Genomic DNA, 27,637 nt, shown 5'->3' with positions numbered 1-27,637 from the left:
AAATATATGGGTCTACGATTGTAAACCTGTTATCCGATTACCGACCACTTCGACACACCTTCCTGCTCCAACATCAGACCTTGATCACTACAACTGGCCTGACTAGTCATCGAGAAAAATCCAAACAACTCCAAACAAAATTGAGACGAACTCGGTAGACTTACGTTTAATATAGGGTTGTGTAATGAGTTTCGTGGTCACATTACTGTGCCATACTCAGACCCTGGTCTGTAAACCAACTACTTACTCATCGAAATCAATGAGTTGTAAGTTTTCAAAGCATTAGGCCCGCACTCCCAATACTAAACATACAGAAAAAGCCAGCAACCAAGTAAAAAATCTGACTTCTTGGTACTACTACTTGGTACTACTTTGTACCTATTATACTCCCTCTACAACCTCTCGCACTACCAAGGGTCACTGGTAGAGATGTCTCTTAGAGATAAGTGCTTCCCTCTCCACTTTTACTCTCTTTTTTTTTTACTGTAAATATTTTTGGTACAAAAATAAATAAATAAATAAAAAATACCCACACCACACACCATCAAACAAATCCTATAACAATTTTGCAATTGTGCATACTTAGCCGTTGTAGAATCTACATCTCCTGAGAATGCTCCAGTGTCGGAGTGAAACGTACGTTGGGTATGTTTTAGAAGTGTAGTGTTGTGTAGTAGTGGTGCATATTGCTTGCTTGGTTGCTTGCTTTTCATGCATATTAATTTTACTGCATATCGTATGCTGTACGTTGTACCATAACGATTTGTCTGCTAGTGTTTTGTCGTTCCTTGTGTGGATAATGTACTTCCGCAAAGTATCGGCCTGCTTTATACTGAAATTTATTGTTAATGTGTTCAGAATCTAAGAACCATCTCGATTAAAACAGGCTTTCGAGAAAAACACATTCAAATCAGTCCCTTCGTTTGAATGCTATACGTTGCCACTGACAGACTCTCGGACAAACCGACATAAAGCGGTCAAACTTATAACAAACTGTTAGTTGGGGGTATTACAAGTTTATATTACGCAGATCTTAACAAACCTACATCAAAACTATCAAAGTATTATTCTGTTTGCGTCCCAAACTTAAATAATGTTGTCTGGGCCACCATACCTCCATTATGTAAGTTGGTATCTGAAACATAACGTATGGATGGATGGATTTGGTGTTATTGAAACTATTCAATTAGCATTTACAAACTTCTTGAATAAACAGAAAACTTTCACAGCCAAAAAAATCGCATTAAGTTTTCACGAAAACTATAATGGTGTCAAGTTAGCGCGGTTGTAGAAACGCCCCCAGGCGGGAATGGGCGGAGCGCTGCCCTATATAAGCTCTGTAAGCCTGAAAAGTTTGTTATTGAATGCGTGCGATCATATCGGCCGAGTGACACCACAGTAAAGTTCTTCCAGTGACACTTTCCCGCGCTCCGTAACTTCACGCTTGTCAGGTAAGTTCCTCTGATAAAGTTATGTTTCGCGACGTGGAAAACATATTCAAGGAATACAACGTGAATAAATCACGAGAGTGAATCCTGCAGCAAGGATGTATAGCAGTCTGCAATTCCAAAATAAAGAAACAAAATAATTCAATTCAATTTTTTCTGTTTTTATAAACTAAGTAGGTATATTATTAGGTACAAACGTTATAAAAATGTGCATAAAGAAAAGCTCAAATTAACTCTGTGAGTAGTTTCTTCTAGCCAGCCACACCTTAGAATGTGAGTAAAATCATTTGATTATATAAAATAGTGATGAGTAAAATTATTATTTTATATAAAATAGGTACCTAATAATAGGTTTAGGCACAATATAAGTATTTATTGAAGTAATATTTTGCTTTTATATTTTGATTATTAGCATATTTAAATCAAAAACAGAAATATACGGAACCGGAACGGAACCATAGTAAAAACATACAAGTTATGTTGTTATTATACTCGTAACAATATGAGCCTTCATATTAGCTTTATATTTGAATACCTACATCCTTTTTGGGTGCTTGAATATCAGATTCTTTAACAAAGCATTCCAAAGCAGGCGCATATTATCATAAAAATGTGAGAATATTTTCTTTGAATCTTTTGACGCTGTAGACTCTTTTGGCATCACGTAACATATAATATTGCCTTACTAAAATAGATGTTTGCAAATATATATTGCAAATTCTGAAAAAAGATATTAAGTAAGTATTTGAAGCAAGCTTAAAGTTATCTAGGACTAGCTTATGCTCGCGACTTCATCCGCGTGGACTACACAAATTTCAAACCCCTGTTTTACCCCCTTAAGGGTTGAATTTTCAAAAATCCTTTTTAGCGGATATCTACGTCATAATAGCTATCTGCGTGCAAAATTTCAGCCCGATCCGCCCAGGTGGTTTGAGCTGTGCGTTGATAGATCAGTCAGTCAGTCAGTCAGCTTTTTCTTTTCATACCTATATTTAGAAATTAGATTAATTTTGTATACCTAATTATTATTTTTACCATGAGCAAATCACATTCTGCAATAATAAACACTAACACTAAAAATAACACAGGGGAGCGTCCTCGCATCCAATTACGAAAAAGCCACTTAATCATGTCTCTCCAAGTGGCGACCAGACACGCTAAGCAAGTGTGACATAATTAACACAGATTGTGTGTTTGACATTTAATTATTTATAGTCTAAGATCCCACTGCATGACATTTTCCCCCGATGTGTTACATATACCTGCATATATAAGTGATTTATTTTATTCAAATACGTACAAGTGCTTTTGAATCGTCAAAATAATTTATCACTGCACTCGTTCGGAACGCCATTCCTACCGACAAGAATCAGCAAGAAACTCGGTGGTCGCTCTTTTCAATTAAAATCCTGTTTTAGGGATAAAAGTATCCAGGCATAAGGTATATTATTATCACGAACGAACAAAGCTTGCGGCTACTTGAATGGTGGCAACCAATGCTTTTAATTTTTAACCAACTTTCAAGAAGGAGGTGGTTCTCAATTCAGCCTGTTTTTTATGTATGTACACCGATTTTTTCGAGGTTTCTAGACCGATTTGCAATTTTTTTTTTAATCAACAAAAGATATTTCTGTAGTGGTCCCATATTTTTTTTTGGATCCAACTCCAACTTTTTAATTATTTTTTAAATGACTATTTGAAATAAATCATAATTTTATCGAAATAAGGGAGCAATTGTTTCTAATTGAATAAAATATTATTTTATTTATTACTAGCTGATGCCCGCGACTTCATCCGCGTGGAATTGGGTTTTCTAAAAATCCCGTGGGAACTCTTTGATTTTCCGGGATAAAAAGTAGCCTATGTTCTTCCCAGGGATGCAAGCTATATCTGTACCATATTTCGTCAAAATCGGTTGAACGGATGGGCCGTGAAAGGCTAGCAGACAGACAGACAGACACACTTTCGCATTTATAATATTAGTATGGATTTCTCTGTATATAAAAATGAATCGCTGAATGTGTTGCTGATGGCAAATCTCGAGAACAGCTGAACCGATTTCGCTGATTCTTTTTTCATAATATTCCTTGAAGTACGGGGATAAACGGAGAAAAATTTAAAAAAAATCCTGAAAAAGAATCGACTGTTAGGCGGTACGTAGTTCGCCGGGGCAGCTAGCTATTAATAAAAATCTACAAGTTTTAAATTTAATTCCGTTACGGTCACATATTTATTTAAATATTGATAACTAAGCAAACCTATAATTGGAACAAGAAATATGGGTACTCATTCCTTCACCTTTCAATTAAATATAACTTTGGTGAAGATATTATGCAGTGCGATTTCAGTCCATGGCTTAAAGCTTCTTCATGCTCAAAGAGCACGCTAAGGCATTCCACTTGTTTGTGTTAAGATACCAAAGTTTCCCTATTTCCCGAGAAGCGAGAATGCCAACAATGCAACAAAATTTGCAATCTATATTGGCAATATAACTCTTGCTTTTGTTACCTCCTACAAAATATCTAAAACTAAAATTTGTCACCGTTAAATCGATGTTTTGATTAATAATTGTTGTATCTATAGAAAACCACTTAGTCTATATTACCACTTATTCTTTATCAAAGCATCTTTAGCCGCTTGATTTCAAGGTTACAAGGAAACAAATTTTACGTGCGAAGTTCCATACAGCTTTAATGATAAAATATGACATAGGGTACAATATAAGTTTAATGTAAAAACCGCTGAAGGATTTAGTAGATATACCTACGAATGTAAAGTTAATTATACTTAGTACACGATAAGTTTAGATGGCAATTGGGGTATGAGGCGGCTGTGCGGGGCATTCCTGCCCCATTGCCATCTTGACCTGTCGCGTACTATAGGTACTCGTATGTATATGTTTTCAGCACGGGCTATGATGTGTCATGTGCGATCAGCTTAATTCGTTACCGTTAACAGCCTTTAATTACGTACAGGTACCTATTTAGTATGTATGTATGCATAAACTTAACTAGATCCAAACAATTCATCCGCTTCACAAATTAAAGACCCTTCACAGAACCCCTAACACGCCTCTAATCCGCTATACTGGAATATATGGAATATATGATGTATAGTTAAATAATATGTTACATTCATCATAAATGAATATTCTCCCTTTCGGGTAAAGGAAGGCACTAACCCTTTCTATTCTTCAGGAACTGACAAGCACGTAAGTTGACCGAGTGAAGCGAGGTCTGACTCTACTTGAGTGAAATTGCACTTGTCCGTCTGTCCGTCTGTCACAGCTTTATGTCTTCTGAGTTACTGAACGTAATTACTTACTTCAAATTTAGACACAATCTATTCCTAAGGGGGTGAAATGAGGGTTGAAATGATATATGAAAGTCTTATGTTTTTGAAGTTAGAGATACCTATGAAAATTGTAATTTAGGTATTCTGGGTTCCATGCCTTAAGGTAAAACTGAGTGAGTAAGTGAGGCCTTTTGCGGCGGAAAAAAATCCGATCTCATGAGTAACCGGAAATTTTACGCGGACGAAGTCGCGGGCAAACTGCTAGTATTATACAAACTGATGGAATGTTGAACGTCAGCCGAATGTTATTTCGTATTTGCAGCGATAGGAAGAGAATTATTCAGTAAATTCTGCTTGTCATCATATACATTTTTAAATTTGATGTAATCTCTTATCCCAAATATCTTTAGTTTTCCTATTTTTAATCAAAAACTCCTCCGCTCTTACTTATTTGTCCTTATAACTTGCTTTTAAAATAATGAGCTCCCTATTTTGTTTTGTTTTTGAGGAACAAAGAAAATCAAATAACTTTGTGTAGGTACCTACTCATGCCGTAGAGGCAAAAAATTAATACAAAATTAATAACTTATTTTTTTATTTTGATAAGGATTAATACTATGATAGTTGTTTCACCTTTGAAAGTAAAGCTTTGTTTTAGACTACATTTCAAAACCATAAAATTTGTTATTGTGAGCCTACCGTAAAAGATAGATATATACTATCGCAGACTTTTTTCTGAGCTGTTTAAGAGGAACAATTCCACCGAACATTATTTTCGTGTAACTTTAACTATTTACGCAGCGCACGCCACGGAAGCTCACAGATGCGACGACTCTTTTCAGTTTAAATAATAATATCTGTCCCGGCTTTACTCACGTGTGTAGTCGACGTTAGCCCGACTAGTTTCGAACCCATACGGGGTCCTTTTTCAAGGGAGTCCGTTCGCGCACGCCGCGGTTTTGACTGCGGGACGCACGTGCCGCTGCCCGTAGAGCCCGTTGTCTTTTCAGTTTATTGCAATTTTCGAAGGGATCTCTATTTTTTAAAATGAAATATAGCCTATGTCACATAAGAATAATGTAGCTTTCTATTGGTGAAAGAATTTTCAAAATCGGTTCAGTATTTCCAGAGATTACCCCCTACAAACAAACTTAACGACATTACCTCTTTATAATATTATTATTACTCCAATTATATATCAACCTATTATATTATATTATATTATTATATTATATTATATAAGTAAGTATAGATTAGTATAGATAAGTAATTTGTGGCAAAGTTTTAAATATATTATTATGTTGTGAAATTTGCCTATTTCTATTGTATTTTGTGTTAATCTGCAGTTTGTTTTATTGAATAACTAGAATAGAAAATTTACCACCTGTCCCAATGCCACTGTGAAAATTGAGGTTTCAGCTAATCTGTCTCCCTCCAGATTAAAGTAGCTATTTGCTTAAAACCTTCTACAATAATAATTGTTGGTGCCAAAAATTAAATACTAAACAAATTTACACTATTTATTTTATTTGGATGGGTAATAGTTTGGTTCGTATTATTAAGCTTTACTATTTTTAGTATAATCATATTTTCCTATATACTTTCCATAACAAAATATTCGGGCCATCTAGAAGTTATTGAAATCGGGATGGTATTAAATCATCAATAATATAAGAAGAGTGGGGCACAAACACAGGGGTCGCTTCATCTCCCCCAAGATTGAATGTCAAACCTGAATAGATCTGTTTGCTCTGTCCTCACTGTTACAAAGGCTCGAGACTGTTCCGTGATCTACGAGCCTACGAGCCTACGGGCTACGCCGTAGCACCTTGTAATAGTAATAGCCTAATAGCGTTAATCAAAAATATAAGTATGTATATTAATTGTATTTTGCATATATGTATAAGTATAGTAAGGTTTCACTTTTTTTTAACAGTTTATTACAAAATTTAACAAATATAACAAAATTATTGACAGTAATATGTGTGTCTGTCTGTTAGTTATCATTTCACGGTTCAACCACTGCAACGGACTTGCATTCTGGAAAGTGACATTGGATGCGTTTCATACCGGATAAACAAATACCGGGTAATTCAATTAGATTTTCAAGATACATGAAATTGGAGGCTAAATTGATCTCCTCCTACCACGGGTGATGTCCTTCGAATTTCGACCGCGGCAGCAAAACTCCATCAATATCAACATTTCCGCTACGCCGACGATACTACTTTGTTTGCGACCAGTGTTCGTCATATACAAAAGCTACTTCTCAAAATGAAGCGTCTGACGTCTCAGTAAAAATTAACCGCAGTAATAAGTGTGTTCGCAAACAAAGGTGCACTCTCTATTCCCTCACTCTCATAGCCCGATGGGACGGAAATATTACTTCGGATCACGTATAACGGATTACGTATTCAATCAAATCTGGGATCTATATCCCGGACAGCGGAGATTCTTATAATAAACCTAACTGCTACTATTCCAAGAAAAACTAGAGTAACATCAGTGGTGCGCAGGTCATCCAGGCATAAAAGCAATGCATAACAAGATTGACATACGACAAGCCTAGTGCTCATTTGTCAATGACCTGCCATTAAAGAGGGACCTAACCAATGCCTGGGTTTGGACTCTGTCACGCTACTGGGATACCGGAAACGTCATTACATACGTAGACAGACGTATTTACATACATACCTACATTACAACTAATTTAGATGCTAGAGATATTATGTTAAGTAGGTATGTCAAATAATTTCTGTAAGAGTGAGTTGTAACAATAGAATGATAGTCACCATTACTATTATTATGTACTTATCTTAATGACTCAATGAATATTATTTTTAGTTTGTAACTTCTCAAATTATTTTCGTACTTCAACAATGAGCTTTGCAAATCTTAAACAAACTGCGCTAAAAGTGTTCCGAATAAAAGAGCTTATAATAAAGTTAAATTCTTTATTATGTAATACGTAGTTACTGACAGCCAATTATTTCGTAACGTTTCCGTTAGTCAGTTATTTCAATTTTATGAATTTTCATTCAAAATAATAAGACCACCTGAGAGTAATAAATCTTTAGCTAGCTAAAATGCGCTCGGAATTTTAATGTACCTACTCGTAGCATCGGAAGATGGTTCACATGGCTTTATTGAATCGTTATCGATACTTATGTTATAAAGAGGTATTTGTTAGTTTGTGAGTTTGTATGTAGGGCATGATGCACAGAACTACTGGTCTAAGTCTGCAAATTCTTGATAGCTAAATTATTTCCGAGTGCTATAGGTTATAAATTATTATATTGCTCGGACAAAGGTGCGGGCAAAATCTAGTCTTATAAAATGTTAATGCGATGTTTCAGATCCCACATTTTTATCGAAAAAAGTCACATTAGTTATCAAAATAAAGCTTTTGCTGATTATCTGCTTTCGTGAAAATAGCTACTAAATTGGTTTATCTACGTCTTACTCCAAATTCTTGCTTTCTACATTCATCAGTTTGCTCCTTTTTCTTTTATTAGTTGAGTACTTACTAACTGATACGTCCTTCAGCCTCGTACACACTAGTTTATTTCTTTTTTAGACTAAACAGGAATATTTATTGTGTACATAAATATAAACTTTATCGCAAAATGCAATATGATGAAAAGTTTTTCTTGAGACCTACGAAAACTTTACATTACAGTTACACCTACAGACTGTCAGACAGGTGAACTGAGACTGTAAATAATCATATTTATATGTAGACTTATGCATACACATAGACAGATGACCCGTAGTTACATAATATTATTTCTTTTAACTCTCTCCTATTTCTTCTGTTTAGGTACTACATCATGATTATTATGTTTGAGTGTCAATATTTGCGGAAGGAACTCTGGAGCTTACTTGAAGTAGTAGTAGATAAAGAGTTGTATTTTGTCGATAATAAACACCAGTTTTATGGACAGATTATGCGTTTAGCCTCGGACTGGACAGCTATAAAATTATTTTACTGTTTCGATGACGCCCGGTCCCAGTGTATTGGAATATGCACTTAGAAAAGCATCTTCGCCAGTGACATTTATAAGCTCTTAAATATTAAAATTTTATTAGTTTCATTGATAAAGTCTCTCGCAATCGCAGTATTATATTTTGTTCATGCTTTTAAGAGAGGTAAGTAAGATCTCGCTTGTTTTCAATTACGAGTCGCAATATCAAAAGTTTTGCTTCGGAACATCCAAAGATTAGCTGATAAATAATTATATAGGTCACACTACTTAAATGTTCTAAGATTAGAGTTACGAAATGTGTATTTGTGCAATCCTTGAAACTTTGTTAATCAAACAGAGTTTACCGATTCAAATAAAGTAGTGGATTTTTTAACCGTCAATTTTTGTTGGGTTTTTGGGAAAATAGAATTTTCGTAGGGAGACATAATAAACGTCTTGATTTGACATTTAAATTTTAAAGTGTTAGGTACTATAACTACTTAATTACCAAGAGATTCATTAAAGCAGCTTTACTATTCGCTTAATGTCTTAATGTCTAATTAGAAAAGTTTAATTTATCGATAAAATTTTGTATATTACGAGGGTTAATGTAGGTATATCAAATAACCCTTTCTTTGCAAGTCAAACAATCAAAAGAGAAGAACAGCGAAAGGCAGAGACGAGAATACATTCTTGTAAATGTGGGACGGAAACTCTCTAAAATGTCTTTTTGTTGGATGTCGACTGTCGTAATAGGTAATATTATGTACGTATCTTATTTAAGGTTCACGTGTAGGAAATAAATATACAGATACACCTTAATAGCTGGTCGCCAGTGTATACGTTTTTTTTTAAATTTACCACTAAATAAGGGATATTGTAACTTATAAGTACATATATGTTACACTAATTTTTCAACTAAATACTTACTTACTTAAAATAAAGCCACAATCTAAGTTACTTAGTTTATTACTTAATCTCTCACAGACTAGAGCAATTCTTTTAAGACTTGTTAGAAGAAATTTGGAGCTACATAAGTTAGCGAGTTTGGTAGCATTTTTCATGTTTATGACTTAGCAATAATGAAAATTTACGGTTTACCCAAAAGAGCAAAAAATAAATAAATATGCTTCTGTTTGATTATGCCTACTAAACGTAACTTGTTACGCCGGCTCCACCTCGGCCTCAACGTGTGGGTCGGGAAAGCTATGCCAACGTTGCCGTTGGGGCCAATGCTATAATTTCGCGATCCACAAGATGGGCGAACAATGTTGGGGCCAGCGTTGGGGCCAGCGTATGGATCCGGTGTTACATGTGTGCTAATGTTGTGTGTCAGAAACTTGCCTAGAATAATATGAGAGCTTACAATAGCTTGACGGTGAAGAATGGATTGAAATTCAAAAGATCGACATCCTTAATTAAAAGTAGAAAAATTAAATCGGTCAAGTGCGAGTCAGACTCGTACACGAAGAGTTCCGTACCATCGTACAAGATGTAATTTTTAATTTTTTTAATTTACATGGCAGCCATTTTGAAATGTGCCATCTTAGTTTTTATTGTTTGTTGTTATAGCGGCAATAGTGTGAAAATTTCAACTCTCTACCTATTACGGCTCATGATTGACAGCCCGCTGACAGACAGACGGACGACTTCGGAGGGTTGGGAACAGGGCCTCTTGGCACCCTTCGGGAACGGAACCCTGACAAAGTATTCCTAGCACCAGCCTTACACTCAGTTGGAAATGAAAGGGGAATACCTATTATTCATGTTATTACGTGTCATGTCGTAAAAAGTAATAAAGTAACATATATTTTATTACGGATCTGATTTGACAATAGAGAGAAAAGCTCATTTCGTATAGTGCGCGACAGCTCGAGATGGCAATCGGTGTTTGAGGCGGGGGGATACCCCGCACACCCGCACGTGCACCGGGTTAACGCGGTGGCTAATGCGTACCTATGTGCGGGGCATTCCCACCCCGATTGCCATCTTGACCTGTCGCGTACCATAGAAACAGTTCTAACACGGCGAACAAAGCCAAGAGTATTTTCTAGTGAAAACTAAGACAGAGGATTTTTCAGTGTTTGTACTTTGTACCGTTATATCTGTTTAACGCCTAATTAAAAATACACAAAGACTAAAACCAGCAACTGAAGAGAAATTATAATTTATTTAAGCGTTCATTTTGGTTGTAATCGCATTACTTTCAGTGCCGTGCAACACTTCTAAAACTTTAATTTACCTATTATCATTTATCTCCAACATTCTTCGCTAATTTTTATTACTCATTCTATTAAAATTAAGCCGATTTAATACCTACTTTTATCATTCACTGAACTGACTACGTACCTACTAATAGAAAATATGTATCTACTCGCAGCAGGTAAGTATGTTCTATCTTTAAGTGAGAGTTTTCCACTCTCTATCCTAAGTCCAAGGAAAAAATTGGTAGAGCTTTCCAACGCAAGCCTTCTTTTAAATACTTAGTTATATTTTCAGCCCACCGTCTCCTTCCAGGGTTGGAAATAATTATAGGAAAATTTCAACTTTGGACATAGATAAACTGAGAGATTTATCTGTGTCCATAGTTGTTGTTGTTATTATATGTTATGACCTACTTTTTCCATAATAAGAATGCGTATCCCTACTTTATAAGTAGCGCGTTTATTCGTTTATTTGTGGGCAATCAGTCACTCCATTATAGGCGAATGTAATTCATGTTCCTCGTGTCTCTAGAACGTCATTGTGAGGCGAGCCCGTGATCGATTTGTGGTGCTCCTCAATGGAATTGCATGGCGGCGAGTGCGGCTTTCATCAGCTGTCTTTATGATGTGTTATTCTAAAGACAGCGATACTGAGGCAAACATTTATCGTGTTCATTGGGCATTGTTACATTACTTAGTGACGCTAAGTATTCATACTTACTTACATTACACCCCTATTTCATAGAAAGATTTTATTCAAATAAACTTTTAGAAGTACAATCTTTGAATCGTCAACTGCACTGGCTCGCATTGCCTTTTCTACCAATAAGAACTACCACGAAGAAAAATACGAAGTTTGCTTTTTTACCCGTCGACGGCAAAGCCAAAAGAAAGGGATTTTAGCAGTTTATGTATGTATGTATCTAAGTTTGTATTTATGTGTGTTCCGCTGTAGCGCTTAAACTACTGAGCTGACTTTGATGAATGAGGTGTCAATCGATTCGTTATTATGGTCCAGGTGACATAGGCTACATTTTAAATGAATAAGATCAATATGGCGGATGTTGCACCCAAAAAAGTAGAGGCCTCAAAAAATTTTTTTGCTATCGTATCGAGTGGGGTATCAAATGAAAGAGGAGAAAATTTTTGGGTTCAAAACATAAATGTACCACAATATTAAAATATACCAAGCGTCAGAAAAACAATTTTACTATAATATTTCAGCGTTTATTAAGACGATCGTAGTCGGGTTTCAATTTTCAACTTTATCTTGATGAGAGATTCGATTTAATATTGCCATGTAGGTACTTATTAAAATACCTACGTAATTATTGCAATCCCGCGCATTGCTGGAGCCAGCTGTATTTCATTTCATTTCGTAATCTGTCCATTGCTATTGAAGGTTCCATTTCCCCCACTCGTTTTATTATGTACCAATTGTACTTGACGTGCGAAATGTTTCTTTGTGCTACCTACTTGTGTGCTACGGATATTTTTAAATACTTAATTTCTCTTATAAATAATACTATCATACGCTACGATAAATACTATCATCATGTGCTACGGATATTTTTAAATACTTAATTTCTCGTTAAAATTCTTCTTATACTAGACGTCGTGTTCGTGCTTTATCTGCGTAGATATAGGTATTTTAAACCCGCGAGAACTCTTTGATATTCCAGGATAAAAAGTTGCCTGTAGGTATTTTATGTCAGGGTTATAAGCTATCTCAATTCCCAGTCAAATCGATTTTGTCATTGTGGTGACGAGTAACAAGCATCCAAACTTTCACACATTATTAGTACCTATAAGAATTTTTAAGCTTTATAGTGAGATTAGTTTGATTATATGGGTATATAAAAATTTTCGAGACAGATTTTATAGACAAATGTAATTTAAGAAAATAGGAAACTGTAGGTATACATACATCCCTTTTCATTCTGAGACGTGACTCATACGCAATAGTGGGCCGGCGATGGGTGATGATGATAATGATGAAATTGATGAAGCAGCCTATGGATACCCTACTGAAGAAATATAAATTAGCTGATGCCCGCGACTTCGTTTAAATCCCGTAAGAACTATGATTTTTCGGGATAAAAAGTAGCCTATGTCACTCTCCAGGTCTTTAACTATATCCATCCTAAAAATCACGACGATCCTCTGCTCCGTTGCGACGTTATTGAAGGGCAAACAATAAACCAACTTATCAACAAACCAAAAAACAATTTCAAACAAACAAACTTTCGCATTTACAATATGGGTAGTGATTTCTTAGATACAATTTATCATATCACATATTCCGATATAAAATATAATTGGTTCCGTGTCAGCAAATGTTTTACTTTACTCGACTCAACTCTATGATGAAGTTGTCTACACTGACTGTTTGCTTAATATTACGGAGGGTGTTTTAATAACGCCGTGACGTGACTTACAGAACATTTAAAGGCCTATCTCTTTTGACCGAGTTTCCTTTGGGGAAGATCGTGACCGATGATTAAATATCCTACAAAAAATAAATACAAAAGTTAATTTTTAGACAAGTAGCTGAAGACACTCAGTCTCTATTTATCAGTAGTGATCCGGCTCCCATTGCCTGCAGAATGAGAAGGGTTTGGTCATAGTCTACCACGCTGGTCAAGTGCGGATCGGCGGAGTTCATACACCTTTGTGAGAACATTAAATACTAAAGAACTCTTAGGTATGCGGGTTTGCTCACCTACCAAAAGTTAGAATTACGTACCTGGGATCGAACCCCGGACCCCCATTTGTCATGTTTTATTGTAATATTTTCATTAAAAAAAATATATATATTTTATAACATAACATTTTACATTAATTGCAGTTTTAACTAGGTGTGATATCAACATACTAAAATTGTTATTCTAAAATATTAAAAACAGGAAATGAAAGAAAATGTCCTTTGGGAACAACATAACGAGCTATACCTTGTGAGTTACAAAGTTACCCAATTAACATAACAAAGAAAGAGCAATGACACATCATAGTGGGCTCATTAGCTACATTTTATAATAGACGAGGTAAACGCAAGTTTTATAAAAGAAAGATCTGACCTTTGAAACAAAGGACTGCGAATAAAATAGATAGAATACAGTGAAAATGTGCTTCTTTAATAAAATACTTAGCAAGTAAGTATGTAAAGTATGGCTATAGAACACAATACACCGGATGGCTCAGTATAAGTCAACTTTATAAGATGATACAACAAGCATGATTCGCTAAGAAACAAGTTCAAAAATTTAACTGGAGATTAAACTAATTTAATCATGAGAATTCTTATGATTAAATTAGTTTTTCCACTCAAGATTTTGAATTTGTTTCGAATAACTCAGCGATGCGGTCGTGATTTGACATCAAGGTTTTTAACTTTTTTCCAAAAAAAAAACCAAACCATAATTTATGTATTTCATACATGACAACTAGTGATTCTTATGCTACGTCTGTGCTCTACCACCGGTTCGGGATGCAGATTCTACTGAGAACAGCCGGCAATAAACTCAGCTGTAGAGTGTAGATCTTTTCAAATAAAAATTCTAACAATGCACTAAGTACACCGTCTTGTCTAGGGGCAACTGAAAGCTCAGTCGGTTGCTTTCTCGCAACTTTGTCATTAAGGAATTCGTGTTTTTACACATTTGTTTAATGTAAATCTATTTTCAAGCATTTAGAAGTTATGGTGGAATAAAGAAAGTCACATACCTACATACATGCACGCACCCTGAATTACACTCGTTTTTTTGGACAGTTGGGTAAAAATTCACTTTTCATTCTAGGTTCTGAAAAAATGTTATTCAAATCTATCGTTTCAAATAAAACGGAGCTATAAATCTCACCATCTATGTCAAAAACCGATGATAGTCCAAAAATATAGGTGGCTGCATTTTTCATCCACCCACGTTAAGAGTTATGTTTCAGTTTTATCTAATACAATAGTATGATGTCTGAGTTCTGACCCAGGTCAGATTTTACTTATACTGGCTCACTTATAACCTATCGAAAAGAAGTGGTCACCTATAACCATCAAAGCGAAAGGCTAAATAAATAACGATAAAATAAAAGTGCATTTGCTTCGAAATCAAAGGTTAACGAAACTTCACTATTTATGTGTGCACATGGGGTGCACACGCTTTTATTTTATTACGAGTTTATGAAAAATTAACCAATCCTACTATTTAGCGTATTTTATTTTATTTATTTTTTACTAGATGATGGCCGCGACTTCATCCGCGTGGATGGGGTGGTGGGGTTTTAAAAAATCCCGTGGGAACTCTTTGATTTTCTGGGATGAAAAGTAAAGTAAAAAGCATATATCCTTCCCCGGGATGCAAGCTATCTCTGTACCAAATTTCGTCAAAATCGGTTGAACGGATGGCCCGTGAAAAGCTAGCAGATAGACAGACAGACAGACAGAAAGACAGACAGACGTATACACTTTCGCATTTATAATATTATTAGTATGGATTGAAAATACTATCCCTTATTAAGAAAATAATCACCTGCGAACCTACCTATCGTTTCAACCTTTTACAGGTTGTTAGTTTTTTTTAATTTTTAATTTAAAGACTAGCGCTTGGCTGCTATGCCAAGCGCTTCCTGCTGCTGCAGGTGATGATCTAGCCTAAGATGAAGCGCGCTTGTCTAGAAGATGCTTATTTACTCTTAACCCAGGCACTGTTTCAAATTTGGAGGGGAAAACTGATGCCATGTCATACTTATTATCAGCGATTTATATGTAATGTAAATTTATTGATGTCCGTGTGGAAAAGAGGTTGATAAATTTGAATCCACGGACTCTCTTACCAAATGAGCTCTGGTAGGCTATTTAGGCTCTCTTAACGATACTATCGAAAGAGCTCTTGCCACCATAGACATTCCTGCGCTCATTGAGCGAATTAGTCGGGGTGATGTCAAGAGACCTGATGGATTGACACTGGTTCCCTGGGAACGGGGACGTGAAAGATGGGCTGGCTCATTTTTTGCGCAACGGATCAGCCTGGCTAGTTTTAAGTTTACTTAATTGTAATATTGAAAAAAAAAATGATTAGAAAAATCCTGATTTTGTCGTGGAAAAAATTGCAAATCAGTGCCGTTTAATACAAGAGAAAAAGCTACTTCAAGCTCAGTAGGTAGGTAGGTACTTACACGAACGAACGATGTGATAGTGCCAGCAATAAACCGCACGTGCTCATAAACCAGCGCGGTTCAGACGAATTGGCTCATCTCTCCTAATCAAACAACTTACGCGTAATACTCGTAGCTATACGTCGTCGGGCTAATTCCTAACGAGCTTGCGGTAATGAAAGAGGAAACCTCAAAGAATATCGCTTTCTTATGTCTGCACTCTGTTGCAAATTGTTTCAGTAATAATAATTAACAAGCCATGTTCAAGATTATTCTCAGGTTAGATGTAAATACACTTATTAATACATTTAAAGTTTTAACCGATTTAACTATTACATCCCGGGGAAGAATATGAGATACTTTTTATCGCGGAAAATCAAAGAGTTCCCACGGAATTTTCACAAAACCTAAATCCACGCGGACAAAGTCGCGGGTATCATCTAGTGATAAATAAATCAAATTGAAAGGTTTTTATTCATCTTCATCATGATCAATCCACTGCTTACTTACTATAGAGCCCGGCTGTCCTCTCAGAAAGAGACTGGTCTGGCTATAGTCCACCACGTTGGACAAGTACGGATTGGCAGATTTTAATCAATTCAATTTATTTAATGTTTTCTTCCTTCCGGCTTAACTGAATGGTAGGTATATGAACCTTTTGTTTCTATTTAAATCTAGCTCAAATTTGACGTTGCTTAACTGCGTCAACAATTTCGACATTGCCGCTTGCATCTCTCGCATTTCCGGAGATCATGGTTTAACTAGACTTTAGTTAATTTTCCGATTTGATTATGTCGAATGCACCTCAAATACAGGCAGGCATATCTGTTAATTATTAGTCATAACCTTAGTCATAACTCATAACACATGAGATAAATTTATTGGCATTTATTAGTAAGTATTTGTTCATCAGATGTGCCTTTTGAACCCACCTAAGTACGATGAAATAAAAGTCATTTGCGCTGAACATCAGTTTTTCCTGACCTTTTTGGGAATCTGAAATCACCCTAACGTCCAAATCCACCTGTCCATATTGATTAATGCTTTTCAATGCACGATGATTCGTATTTCTATATGAGGTCGCTAATGTGACCATCCACTTTTAGCGAGCTACCTGTAAATTATCATGAAACTTCGGACACATCTTTCACGATCAGGTTCACGATAGACGCGCTTCAGGCGCGTTAGCGCCTGATCGGATTTGAGTCAGAAATCATTTCGTATCGATAATAATTCAAACTAGACAAATCGATCTCACAAAACTTGTATAACAACAACAACAACAACAACGACTAAATCAACCTCGTGAAAACTTGTTTACGACGACTAAGTATTTATCTTAAAGTTCCACTAGTACCTACCTACCTATAGGTAATTACGTTAAGAATGTACCACACGTTATATAAATAAAAACTCGAGTCGGGTAAACGACCTGCCATGGCCATCATTATACGGTGGCTGTATTTGACAGCATCTGTTTTCACAGTGTTTTCAGTTATAGTCAGTATCGATTTAAGTAAACGACAAGTCAAAGTGGTCCCGATTTGTCTCGAGTCATATATTTTGGAGAAACTAGCTGATGCCCGCGACTTCATCCACGTGGATTCAGTATTATTTTTAAATCCAGCGGGAACTCTTTGATTTTGCCGTACAAATGTATAGCCTTTAGCATATCAATGTAACTCTGATGTCATATATAAAAATATTTCAGAGATTGGACCGCTCAGTCACAGTTCACGATAGTTAGTGAACTTCTAAGAAAATGTTGAGGCTTAGATGTTATGCATTATTATAATTATTATAAGTCATAATATTAATTTAGTGAAGTAGTTTAGATCAGCTTGGCTGTCCAGTGCGTCAATTCAGTATTCTTGACGCCATAAATACCATAATCAGGCGGGCATGATTTGTAGGGTTATAAACATGGAAATTTCTAATCTCATGAGTGTAAAGTCGTAGAAGAATAACGTAACGTAACTAATAAGTTAATAATGTAATGTATAAAATAATAATTGTAAGTAAAAATATTTAAGCAAAGGACACCTTGTGGAAACACAAGCGAAATTTCGTTCGATTGTAGGTATATTTTTTTGGAAATGAAAGAAGGGCGCCATATTTGCGCAAAAAAATACCTACCAAAAATAATTTCCACGCGCGGAATTTAGGTTTATCCTAGATTTATTCCCAATAAAAAGATTGATACCTACTATAAGAAACACATTGGCAACTCATACTTACAATACGTAAGTTCTTCTATAAATAAACCTTGTTCTCCTCCTGAAATACTTTCACCCCCTTTCTGAGTGAGTAGTAGTTGCTACGAGACAATTATTACTTACTCAGAAATATTCAATATCAATCTACTAAACGAGTAAAACTCAAATCTTTACGTATACTTACTTATAACGATTTGAAATATCAACGTGTCTACTGCAAAAACTCTGTAGAAAATACGAGTAGCTACTTTGCATTTAGGGTTTCCCAATAGCGTAGATCCTCAATAAGAAAGACTTTTGACTTTTGAGAGATTTCACCCAAGCAAAGCCGTGGCGAGTCAGTTATATAGTTATATAAAAATTGAAAATTTTATTCATTTGACTCAGAATTTATTACGATAAAAGCAATTGAACTTTTTGCAAGTCATTTTATTTTATTCCACGACAGTGAACGTTAGCAATTTAATTTATTTTATGGTATCAAAATACAATTAAAAAGTTTTCTTTTAGTGCATGGTTACTGATATATTAATTGTGTACACCTTGTAAGGGTGGTAAATTGGGCGGAATAGAAATATACCCGGATACGGAATAATCTACCACCTTACAAAGATTAGAGAAAAAAAAATAATTTTTATTTACTTTACTTGATCTATCTACCTAGTAAAGAATAGAAGCTAGCCGTCGACTCCCTTGTAATGCATATGAGGTGTTATAAATGAAATTTGCTAGATGTTAGGCAAAATTGTTTTTAATGTAACTTTTACCGGGGTCGCTTAATACATAAGGATGGCTAATAATGCTTAGTTATTCTAGCTTAATGCCAAGACTTAATTTAGATACATTAGAATGCCTTAGGTAGATAGTACATAAAATCTATGTTTTAAATTTAAGATGCCATTGGCATGGAATAGACAATGACACAGTAAAATTCATAAAATTGTTTCAAAATAAAAGCTCAGTAGTAAAGACAGGGTTCTTACTGTACACATACACTAAGAAGGTTCACTAAACTGTTGCAGGATACAAACATTTTGCTTACTTGTAGGTGCGAAGACTGCAAGGTAGCTGGACGGCATCGGCCAAGATCCAAAACTCAATTTATTTGATTCTTCACAACCGAAATGTTTCATTACAAAGATTTTTACCAAGTCTTAACCATAGCAATTAAGTTGTCAACGTGAATGTGCAAAAGAAATAAATACGAAAACCGAAAACGCAAACGGAAAACTAAAGCTAAACGTAAAACGTAAACGTAAAATTAAAAAACGTAAACGTAAATACGAAAACCCTATTGAACTCCTAGCCACCAATGGTTTTCAGAAGTCCACCCACAACCCATTATCCTCATTTATTTGGGAAGTTAAAATAACTGGAACATAATTGATGAAACATTGAAATACGTTAAGATGACTAAATTTTATACTATTGTATTTTCCCAGGCGAAGCCATGGGCGAAAAAGAGTGAGATTTTCCTGGAACGAAAAAAATTCGTCTTCACATGTTGACTCCAGAGAAAATTCTAAATCTCACCAATCGGTGTTGCCAGACGCAACCCGAGTGTGGCCGCTTTCATTTAGTTTGATCATGAAGCCAATTCATTTTTGAATATTTGCGGAACCTAAGGATATATTATAAGAACCGTTTTGTTAATGACTTAACAATAAACAAATGATATTATGGTTTTATTTAATTATTTTGTTTTATTTTTACGACAATTGACAACGAAGCAAACGCCATCTATTGTGGCTCGAATGAACTCTGAACATCGACCCACGCGTAGTTCTGCACCTTGATGCTAGGTGGCACCAACATACTTTGAACAAAATAAATTTTTATTAAAAGCGAAACGCTAATTAGTAGTTCAAAATTTACAACGTCACAATACTTCCCCTCCTACGAAAAGGTTCAACAGGTTGAACCACGCTGCCCTCAGCGTCATCCAACAACTACTAACAATTTGCCTGAAACAAACAAACAAAAAAAACACAGAAGTTACGCGTGAACGCACATCTACTACTAACAAGGAAAATTGTCTAACAAAATAAATATACTGAAAACAGTGTAAGGTTTTATACATTATACTTAACTACACAACCCTAACTTCTAAAAAGAATATATACAAAAAAACTTCATGGTGTCTAAGACACTTGAGTGGAAACATCTTGGCATCATTCTTCAGCTGACTGATAGAATGCGTCTAGGCCTACGGTGGTTCACTCTTTTAAACTACCAACGTAATATTTGTTACTCAACAAATACGGAAAATCTGGTTGTGAACGGGTCCATCTGATATGGCAACCGTTCTCTATCCCATTCGGAAAATAAAACCGAATCAAAATCGGAATATGAGAAAAAAAAACGAAATAACTCTCCTAGAAAATAGATCTCGGAACAGAATCGGAAAAAATAACAGAAATGATCCATTATCTAGAAGGAAAACGAAAACAAAACACAAAACCCCCCCTTTTCGTTATCCCCAAAGTACGATATTTGCATTTTTACTTTCTCAACCGGTTGGTCTACCACAAGCATTCCAATCATCACATATTCATCCCTACATACATCCACTACATTCATCCTCAACTGAACCATGGTAATGTAACTGTTAACTCAGTACATCACTACACTCATACAAATTCCTAATTGAATATTGATAACTTAAATATTCAAACAGTTTAGACCAAACTAAGTAATGGCAAATATCTACTTCTTAATATCCTTAATATGCCAAGTGCCTATTGGGTGGTTGTCAGCTACTCTAACTAGTTCATAAACCAAAGGTGACAAAACCTTGACAACCCTGCACTTTTCATACTTAGGTGCCAGCTTAGCTGCGAAAAAATTTGTAGCGTCGCTTTGTGGATAGGTCTTTTTCCACACTATATCCCCAACAGAATAGCTTGCAGACCTACGCCTTAAGTTGTAATGCGTTGCATACTCTGCATGAGCCTGAAACAAATGTCTCCTAACCTGACCAAATATGTCCTCCAAAGTTCCAAACTTTCCTGCGTATTCCTCCCTTGGAATTCCGGCCTCGTACTCCTTATCCGTGTCCTTATAGAAGGAACCATTTAAGACCGGTTCTCTAGCGTGGACAAGGAAGAACGGGGAGAATCCAGTGGATTCATTAACCGCACTGTTTATGGCGAACTGGACCTTGTACAGGTTTTCGTCCCAGGACCTGTGGTTATCTTTCACAAAAGCGGCTACAGCAGTCATAACAACCTTATTGTACCTCTCAACAAGGTTAACTTGCGGAGTGTACAGTGGTGTGTAGTGTAATTTCGGAATATTATAACGCTTAATGAGATTACGGAATTCAGATCCTGTAAATTGGGACCCATTGTCCACAATCACAGTCTCTGGAACACTATGGTTCAAAAATACAAAATTCTCTAGCGCTTTAACAACAGCGGCACCTGTGGCACGCCGTAACGGAAACAACATTGTATATTTCGAAAAACAACACGTCACCACAAAAAGAAATGTAAATCCTGATTTAGACCTAGGCAAAGGTCCGACTAAATCAGCCGAAATGACCTGAAAAGGTCTCTCGCAGACTTTAGGCTTCCCTAGCAGACCTGGAGTGGCTGATGTCGTGTGTTTATACGCAGAGCAAGTATCACAATTCTTAACGTACTCAACCACGTCCTTATACATACCACGCCAAAAATATCTGAGGGATAATCTGCGATGAGTTTTGAACACACCAAAATGACCTGCAGTTGCATCTGCATGGTTTTGTTGCATAATTCTAAGGATGTCGTTCTTGTGGACTACCTCTTTCCAGTCGAACTCACTGAGAAGCTGGTATTTACATTTACTGTAACGATATAGTTTATCGTTCAAAATACTAAAATTCGGAAAATTTGCTGGATTGATTTTACAGCCATTAAATGTTTTGTCATACCAGTCATCTACCAAAACTTGTTGACTAGAGTTATCATTACGATCACCAACTACATCTACGTGTATGAGTCTCGACAAGGTATCCGGAACTACATTATCACAACCCTTCCTATGTTCGATAACAAAATTATACTGTGATAATCTACAACCCCATCTGGCGAGTCGTCCTGAGGGATTTTCTAAATTTAAGAACCACTTTAGGGATGCATGGTCTGTGATAATTGTGACTGGCTTGGAACCAAAATAAGCCTGAAATTTCTCCACTGCAAAAATCACAGCTAGAGCCTCGCGTTCCGTCGCGCTGTAATTCCTTTCGTTTTTATTTAGGCTCCTACTGACATACGCAATGGGATGATCGCAACCATCGGTTTCTTGCGTCAGCATACCACCAACACCATATGCAGAAGCATCACAATGTATTTTGAATGGTTTTTCAAAATTCGGTACCGCAAGAACAGGTGCGGTTACCAACGCATTCTTCAATGTATTAAATGCTACCTCTGCCTGTTCGCTCCACTCAAATTTAGGTGCGTTCTTTCCTTTACTCGTTAGTCTATTGAGTGGTGCAGCGATGGTTGAAAAATTTCTAATAAAGCGCCTGTACCAAGAACAAGTGCCTAGGAAAATCTTTACCTCCTGTGCAGTTTTTGGGGTCGGAAAGTTCAAAACTGCGGCAACTTTTCCAGGATCTGTGCGTAAACCAAATTCATCCATTATATACCCTAAATATTTCAAAGAGTTTCTAAAAAAATTACATTTATCAAAATTTATGGATAGTTGAGCCATTTTTAGTTTATCCAGAACTCTGTTTAATAAAATTAAATGGGTTTCAAAATCAGCAGAACAAATAACAATATCATCTATATAACAAAATACTATTCCATTTTCAATATCACTACAAAAATTTTGATTAAATAACTGGTCCATTAACCTCTGCTGTCGTGCTGGTGCACCGCATAGGCCAAACGGCATGACTTTAAATTTGAATAACCCTCTACCAGGAACTGTAAAACTGGTTTTTTCCTGAGAGTCGTTAGCTAATGGAATTTGCCAGAAACTTGAACTTAAATCAATCGATGATAAAAACCTTGCCTCTTTCAAGCTATCTAGAATTTGTGGAATGTACGGTATTGAGTATGAATCCCCCTTTGTCACTGAATTTAATTTCCTGCAATCTAGGCAAAATCTCCAGTCTCCATTTGCCTTTTTCACTAAAATTGCTGGGTTATTCCAAGGGCTTTCACTCGGAGTAACTACGTCCATTTCCAGCATCCTATCTAACTCTTTACTTAAAGCTTCCTTCTTTTCGGGAGAAAGTGGATATTGTTTTATTTTTATTGGCAAGGCATCACCGGTGTCAATAACATGTTCAATTAATTTTGTTCTACCCAATCCAATTTTCGTTGAAGAAATATCTAAAAATTTATTTACTACAGACTGGGCTAATTCTTTCTGTTGAGATGATAAGTTTTCAAAAGAAGTGATGGTATGAATTTGTTTATTATCAATCGCACAAATATTGTAAAATTGAGAAGGTGCCTTAATTAATTCTAAATTATCAAAAATTCCAGGGGCTAACTGAAATGTTTTCCAAAAGTCACAACCAAAAATAACATCCGCTATTACAGAGGGTACTACAAAAAATTTTATTATGTGAGTTACGGAATTATAAGTAATCGGAATAAACATATAACCCATGCAATCAAGTTTGTCTCCATTTGCCACTGAAAATGTGGTATCAATACTGCTATGCAATTTATAACCGAATCTCAAAAAAACCTTGTGCGCCTGGTTACCCAAAATTGACGCGCAAGCACCGGAATCTAGTAAACCTGTAATCTCAAAACCGTCAACAAAAACCTTTAAATGTGGCCTAAAGTCTCGTTTATCCACTGAATACAGAACTGTGTCAGGTAAAAGGGATGTTTTGTTGTTAATGAACAAGTTCTTTACTTGTGTCTCTGCACAGTTCTTACTAATTAGTTTTTTGAATTTTTGTCCGGAGCGGGTTTACTAATCGCCTTTTTACTACAACTTGGACATGTCTTTACTGTAAAGTTCTGACGTCCACACGAAAAACATCTAATAAATTTCGGAACTGTCCTGCAAAATTTAAAGGAATGGTTACCCTTGCCGCACTTGTAACATAGTTGTTTATTTGTTTTCGTAAAATTAATGCCTTTACTTGTATCAACCTTAGGTGCAGGTGTGACTGAAAGTGTGTTTATCTGTTTTGTCACTTGTTTGTAAGCAAACTCTGAACTTAAAGTTGCCTTACTGTTAGTAGGCTCAGAAAATAAGGCGGAACGCTGCCTCGCAGCCTCTAGTTTGCGACACTTTTCCTTCAACATTGCGACAGACTTAATGTCAACAAGAGCTAATTGTTCTGAGTAAAAAGGGCGAATATTATGTAATAAAATTTGTAACTTTTGTTCTTCGGAAAGTGGTGTTGACAACCTTGAAAACATGCCAAACATTACAGCGAAATAGATAGACACAGGTTCTTCAGAGCCTTGTGTTCTTGCTCGAATTTCACCTAGCAACCTGTAGTCATAATCTACTGCATCAAATTCCTCTAAAAATAAAGTTTTCAATTCTGACCAAGACGAAACTTGACATTTGTTGCCTCTGTACCATAACAATGCTCGGCCTGTAAAAAGATGAAATGCAGAAACAAATAATTTTCCATCTGAAACGCCATAAGATCTTTTATATTCCTCAACGCGTTCGATGAAACTGCGCGGATCACCCTGTCCGTTGAAATTTAACTTCCACTTGGCAACATTTTTATCACCAGTGCAGTCAACGGCGGTACTCTCGGAATCCAGTGATTCGTCGTGAGACGACTCATTGTCAGCATCTAATCTGGAAATCAAACTCTGCAACTTTGTATGTAATTCACTCTTCCTACTTATTAAGCTGAGTTCGGAACACTGTATTCTCAAAATTCTAAAGTACAAATGTGAAGCTAAAGCTTTAGACCTACAGAGGGCATGTCTATCTTTAGTGTCAGAACACTTTTTTAATAAATCTTCTAAGTCTTGAAGTTTTTTAGTAATAACCCCTAACTCACTTTCAGAAGTGAAATCCGTCTCTAAAATTGATTCAGAAGGAATTTCCTGAATTAATTGTTTTAACTGTTTCTTTAAACCTAGCACTGTAGGTGCTGGAGTTTCGGAACGAATGGATACCTCATAACACAATTCGTCCTTCAAAAGTGAATGAAACTGGGCAAAAGTCTGTTCCATTTTGTTAAGTCAAAACACATTTAACAAAATATCGAGCTTGTGTAACTGTCTATGTTTAGCCTTATACCAATTGGTTAAACACAAACACAAAAGAAGTTATTTAAACTATTAAATATACACAAGCAAAATACACAACAAAAACAATATTCTTAAGTCTATCCTAACCTATTTTATCAATTATGTTCCTATTCCAAAATATTGTTAATAATACAAGCACATATTATTACTATAGTAAACAAAATATAACAAAATAAACTTCCCAAAATTGAATAAATGATTGTAAGGTGCAGTATCACCTTTATGAGTACACAGTGTGTTACAACCTTTACAATTACAAAAGTAAACAGGCAACAAAGTTGCAATGAACTCTGACTAGCATATTATCTTTCAAAAAAAACAAAGAGATTGTGCAATGGTTTGATGACTGTTACTTTACACTTTTAACACATAACCTAAAATACAACAAAATCTGTTTCTAAATGTCACTTTAAACTACCAGCATTCAATTAAACTTAACATGTTTTGTGTGTGAAGTAGCTTTTATCATAACCTTAACACAGCTCTAAACAAAATTTCAACAAAATAATGAAGTATTAAGTCACTGAAAAAAAATTGTTCATAACTTCTTACTTGAACTTAATGTAATCTCTGAATATAGTTTATATATTTAGTTTCACAAGTTGTAACTCTTAGTATTTATAAATGTATGTGTGTAACTAGTTAACAGCACATAGCGTTTCAAAACTTTAATTATACTAAGTTACCGGAATTTTCAAACATAAGATGTACTTACTATTGAAAGCAATACCCAACAACAACTCAGTTAAGCAATGTTTATTACTAAACTGAAGGCAAACATTCACTTATACACCTCCAAGGTAAGTCAAATAACATAATTGAACGGCATAAACACCATTTATAATGTGTTAATTAAATAAGAAAAAAAAAACCAATGTTGGACTATACTCAGAAAATTACTTAAACTATCAAACAAAATTTCTAACTATTAGTTATTATTTAGTTAGTTAACCATAAAAACAGCTTAGTGCTCTTTGCAATGTGTCACTACTTAGAAAATTGTACAATCAGCGGAGTACATTTCATAAAATTCACAAAATTTCTCAAAATATACTGAAATAACTATATAAAAAAAACGTTCGGGCGCCATTTGTAAGGGTGGTAAATTGGGCGGAATAGAAATATACCCGGATACGGAATAATCTACCACCTTACAAAGATTAGAGAAAAAAAAATAATTTTTATTTACTTTACTTGATCTATCTACCTAGTAAAGAATAGAAGCTAGCCGTCGACTCCCTTGTAATGCATATGAGGTGTTATAAATGAAATTTGCTAGATGTTAGGCAAAATTGTTTTTAATGTAACTTTTACCGGGGTCGCTTAATACATAAGGATGGCTAATAATGCTTAGTTATTCTAGCTTAATGCCAAGACTTAATTTAGATACATTAGAATGCCTTAGGTAGATAGTACATAAAATCTATGTTTTAAATTTAAGATGCCATTGGCATGGAATAGACAATGACACAGTAAAATTCATAAAATTGTTTCAAAATAAAAGCTCAGTAGTAAAGACAGGGTTCTTACTGTACACATACACTAAGAAGGTTCACTAAACTGTTGCAGGATACAAACATTTTGCTTACTTGTAGGTGCGAAGACTGCAAGGTAGCTGGACGGCATCGGCCAAGATCCAAAACTCAATTTATTTGATTCTTCACAACCGAAATGTTTCATTACAAAGATTTTTACCAAGTCTTAACCATAGCAATTAAGTTGTCAACGTGAATGTGCAAAAGAAATAAATACGAAAACCGAAAACGCAAACGGAAAACTAAAGCTAAACGTAAAACGTAAACGTAAAATTAAAAAACGTAAACGTAAATACGAAAACCCTATTGAACTCCTAGCCACCAATGGTTTTCAGAAGTCCACCCACAACCCATTATCCTCATTTATTTGGGAAGTTAAAATAACTGGAACATAATTGATGAAACATTGAAATACGTTAAGATGACTAAATTTTATACTATTGTATTTTCCCAGGCGAAGCCATGGGCGAAAAAGAGTGAGATTTTCCTGGAACGAAAAAAATTCGTCTTCACATGTTGACTCCAGAGAAAATTCTAAATCTCACCAATCGGTGTTGCCAGACGCAACCCGAGTGTGGCCGCTTTCATTTAG

General features: G+C 35.5%; 1 protein-coding gene across 1 annotated transcript in view; it reads left to right on the top strand.

Moving 5' to 3' along the window:
- The first annotated feature begins 1,365 nt into the window (after positions 1 to 1,365).
- sNPF (short neuropeptide F precursor) overlaps positions 1,366 to 27,637 on the top strand; it is a 77,079-nt gene continuing 50,807 nt past the window's right edge. Inside the window, exon 1 of the mRNA XM_034974317.2 lies at positions 1,366 to 1,451. The gene's annotated coding sequence lies outside the window, so the exon portion shown is untranslated. The remainder of the gene's footprint in view (positions 1,452 to 27,637) is intronic.

The sequence above is a fragment of the Maniola hyperantus genome, chromosome 12 (genome assembly GCF_902806685.2).
Source record: "Maniola hyperantus chromosome 12, iAphHyp1.2, whole genome shotgun sequence".
Classification (NCBI taxonomy): domain Eukaryota; kingdom Metazoa; phylum Arthropoda; class Insecta; order Lepidoptera; family Nymphalidae; genus Maniola; species Maniola hyperantus.
The sequence above is the reverse complement of the archived record's forward strand: the minus strand, read 5'-3'. Positions and strand labels throughout refer to the sequence as shown.